The 4,377-nt window shown below is 39.2% G+C and overlaps 1 non-coding gene across 1 annotated transcript; it reads right to left on the bottom strand.

The window, feature by feature from the left end:
- Positions 1-3,826: 3,826 nt before the first annotated feature.
- Positions 3,827-3,951, bottom strand: LOC114065477. The gene has a single exon (XR_003572979.1). It is a non-coding gene; the product is annotated as a U6atac minor spliceosomal RNA (small nuclear RNA).
- Positions 3,952-4,377: the final 426 nt, after the last annotated feature.

Here is a 4,377-nt window from a genome sequence, read left to right as displayed (position 1 = left end):
TGTTTTTATCAAAATCTCAATGTTTCACTGAAAAAGTCACGATGTAACATTTTTGAAAAGTAAACATAGGCAGAAAGAGATTGCTTTTTCTTTTGACAACACTATTTCTAGCCTCTTGCAGGTCCTTACACTTTAAATTATACAATATTAAATCATTGTCAATTATGCTAATCTTTTTAATACACATTCTTAATATTGATAATACTGTAATCCTTCAGACATTTAATTGTTTTCATATTTTATCTTCCTCCAGGCTTGATAAGCAATGAATCCCTTTCCACACTCTCTTTACTTTTGGGCTTTCCCTTATAAAGCATGTACTCTTCACACAATTTGACCTAGTTCTGTTTCTATCTAATAAATGCATTTCTACTGGAGCCAGCTCTCCTCATCCATTTGATTTGCTCTCATCTGATTCTTGTAGGAAAATGGAAAGGCTTCCCATGGCTTTTCAAAGCAAAATCAGACAACTTTTCCAGTTAGCCCACATTCTAGTGGATGTTTTTTCCTATATTGAAATAAGGTTAGGAGACTACTATTAAATATTACTGGAACAATGAAAAACCAAAATGCCATAAGAGCTAGTTACTAATTTTTAGTTTAAAGAAGTCATTTTAGATGTTTTAGGAAGTTTTGCTGTTTGCTTTTGAGAACTGATAAAATTTTCAGAAGTCTTTATAAAGAAACTATTTTCATTTTCCTGAGAGGTTTTCTTTGGTCAAGCCACTTTCTGCTCAGTCACAGCCCTGGCACTGCCAGTCTCATTGTTTGCACTGTTATCTCCCTTGGTGTCTATGTAACAGGAGACTGCAGCATGTTCCTGTTTATATGTGTCACAGGCCGTGTCTGTGTCCTTCCGTCTTTCTGCAACTAGTTACGCCTCTGTGCACAGAATTTACTTTTCAATGGATTTACAATTTGCCATTTTAATCAGTCTTTCCTACACTCTATATGCCTTTAATCCAGTTTCATTTATAGCTATTGGTAACTTTGATATTTCAATCAATTTTTTTTTTGCCATTGTATTTTAATTTTATGATCTGAGACTGAAAAATGCTGTTAATAGTCAATTTCTTCAAACACCACCTTGTACAACCAGCAGGAGTTGTACTAAGAGGAGCAGCTCCTAAGATAGCATTTTGAAACTGTGTGGCCTCATATATTAAATAAAATTTAAAATTAAATTTTGAAGAAAATTCAAATTAAAAATGAATTTAAATTAACATAATTTTGTTTCTAAATCTGCACCGCTTAAATGAGTGTATTTCCTAACAGAAGCATATTGCTTGCTACTTTGGAGAAATGGGACCATTATGTGGCAGGTAATAAACAGCAACATTCACCTTAATAGCAAAGTCATTTTTCCATAAGTTGCATACATTTTTTTTTTAAATTTATTTGTCAGGACACCCCATTATGTAGCTTTTTTCAAACTTGAAGAGAATGTGTCTAATTTATGTTTCATAGTACTTCATAGCTCACTATAAATATAGCGTGCTGGTGGTGTCATTCTTGAGCACCCTTGTGTACTGAATCTGTAGTGTCTTACAAGGAAATTGTTTCAGCTCAGTGAATAAATGAAAATCACTTGGGATTCATTCCAACTCGTTTTTTTTCACCATTGAACTTGCTCGGTGTCTTGATTTTTTTCCTTATCTTTAGTTAGATATTTAATTATTTACTCCACAAAACCTTAAAAAAAGCAAAGTCCCCCATCACACTGGATCAGACATATGTACATACTGAACAACAGGATAATAAAGTAGATTAGAAGAGACCACGATTATATGATGTGATAGCAGCGGTTAATAAGTCCTTTCAAGAAGTGTTTTCTTCATTGTCTGATTTCTATCGCTGACTGGTCACTTCAAGGGTTAGGAAGTGCTGAGAACAGAAAGTCCCTGGGCAACCATACTCCTTACTGTGTAATTTGAATTGATTTTTCCTTCTATGCCGTTGGGTACTGTCGCTGCAGAAGGTGGTGACTGTTCTCATTTTTATACAGAGGATTTTTGCGAGGCACTTTAACAGAAGAAAAAAGGTCTCTAATGCACTCCGTGGGGTTTGTTACTTCTTACATACGGGACTGCAGGTAGGCAGGGAGCCCTGTGCAACTTCCAAGCTAACAGTACTGGGATCTTTATCAAAAGTAACAGATCTTGCAGACACTAGGCAGAGAAGTCACAAATTCAGTATGAACTATGTCCATAGCACCAAACCAGACCACCCCCATACTAATTAAGTGTCAGCTCATTTTTCTGAGTGCTTAGGAAAGGGCAGCTCTCTCCCCTCACACAGTTGTCATGTTCTGCCCCTCTCTTGCTCAGAATACATGCGGGACTAGAATATTTCAGACCATTTTCCTAGTCTGATTCAATACACGCTGTCAAAGTAGGATCAGAGGGCCTGGGTTACAAAGTGAAATTGCTTTCAGTGTGCTTCTGAAACAGCTTCTTTGGCTGTGCTCTGCTCCTGAATCATGATAAACTGTAAAATGTCAGGTCAATCCTTAAAGAATTAGTAAATGGGAGAAAAAGTACTAACTACAGGAGGAGTGGCAGAGGCTTCTGATGAAGTATGAGATAGATTACTCATCTGTAGACTGTGCTGTTTGCTGCTTGTTTGTGTGTTTGTTTATATATATATATATATATAAACCAACCCAGATTTCTGAAAATAGAGTCAGCTTTAGAAAAACTGATGACTGAAGCAGTGAAAGTATTAGCTTTCTCATTAAATTAGTTACTGATAACACTTGACTGACCTATATATGTCTTCAACAAGAAAAAGGTATTTCTAGAGTGCCTGGGGAAATTAGCCATCACTAAATTTTCTTCAGATTTTAGAAATTCTGTTAATGATTTTATGCCTACAAGTGTCATGATGTGGTTTGAGCTAGGCAGCTGTTGCTTATGTTGCTGGCCTAATGCAATGCTGTATACTCATTGCCTGAAGGAGAGGCTAACCTGTTTGGTGCACATGGAAAGTGAGCAAACTCCTAAAAAAAGATTTGGAGTACTGAAAGAGTCCATGCTATGGTACAGAACTCCAGCAGTGAGGAAGAGGGAACCTTAATCTGTATGGCCTTCCCACTGCCACTGCACAGCAAACTCCCTGGTGCACTCCATAGGGAGACTTCAAAAGTGACAGACAGATGCTGGGCTTCTCTGCTCACTAGAAGCCCTTTTGGCACCTTCACTCCTGCTCTCTGTGCCCATGCTCTGACCAGGAGTGCCTGCTGTATTCCTTCCCAGAGCATAGCCCCAGTGCCAGGCAGGAGAGTGCCAGGAGGTGGGGCACAGCACTGTTTTATATTCTTTTTCTACAGGATTTCCCCAGCACTTTGTGGGAAGGAGGGCAACACCTGCAAGAACGAGGCAAAATGGAATTTTACCACTACACATCCAAAACTGAATTTCACTTGTTTTGTGGAGAAATCCTGTTTCAGCTCTGGCTGCATGCTTAACAGCCACATTTAGAAGTCTTCTGTAAGCTATAGGAAGGGATTTTGTGAATTTGTCTTTGTACCTCAAATCCTGGAATAGCCATGCTTATGCAGTATGATAGCCTCAAATATTTTTGAACAACCACCAGTGAATTTGGACAAACAGCAACTTTAAAGACGAGTCTTGTCACAGAATTACAGAATATTCTGAGCTGGAAGGGACCCATAAGGATCATCCCTAACAATCACACCATATGCCTGAGAGCATTGTCCAAACGCCTCTTGAACTTAAACAGGCTTGATGGTGTGACCACTTCCCTGGGGAACCTGTTCCAGTGCCCAGCGTCACTCTGGGTGAAGAACCTGTTTCTAATACTCAAACTAAACCTCGGGTTAAACATAGATGTCATGAGGTAGGTGGCAGTGCCTTAACCCTACGCATGTTGTATAGGCCACAAGGGCCTCTTCCATCCTTATAGGGGGAGTGCTAACCTTTCATAAAACACGCAAAAAGAAGGTCATAGTTCAGAATGATAACACCCCATAATTCAGAAGGCCAGACATCTCAGTGAATAAACCTTATCCTACTTCAACACCTGCGTCAAACCTCCCATCCGACTCCTAGATGTAGACCTCCCAGGTGTGAGTGGATCCTAAGCCCACACTTCTGCAAATAAAAGTCCTACTGAAGGACACAGAGAAAACTGGATTATGAGAAATGGCATATAACTGGTAGTACATAGCATCAACCTGACTGGCATGTGTCATACTGCCAGTGCTCTTTCTAGTCCTGGGGCTGCAGAAGACAAGTTCTACTTTCAGCCATCTGTTGATGCCATCACAGCACCCTGCAAAAGCACCACAAGCATATTCAAAGCGACACTATTAAATAGAGGCAGCAGAGGAAAGATTTGGAAGCAGCAGTATTTTCC

Source organism: Empidonax traillii, unplaced genomic scaffold (genome assembly GCF_003031625.1).
Source record: "Empidonax traillii isolate 1590-97213 ecotype Southwest subspecies unplaced genomic scaffold, ASM303162v1 scaffold666:size787383, whole genome shotgun sequence".
Lineage (NCBI taxonomy): Eukaryota > Metazoa > Chordata > Aves > Passeriformes > Tyrannidae > Empidonax > Empidonax traillii.
Note: the sequence above shows the minus strand (reverse complement) of the source record. Positions and strands in the feature narration are given on the sequence as shown.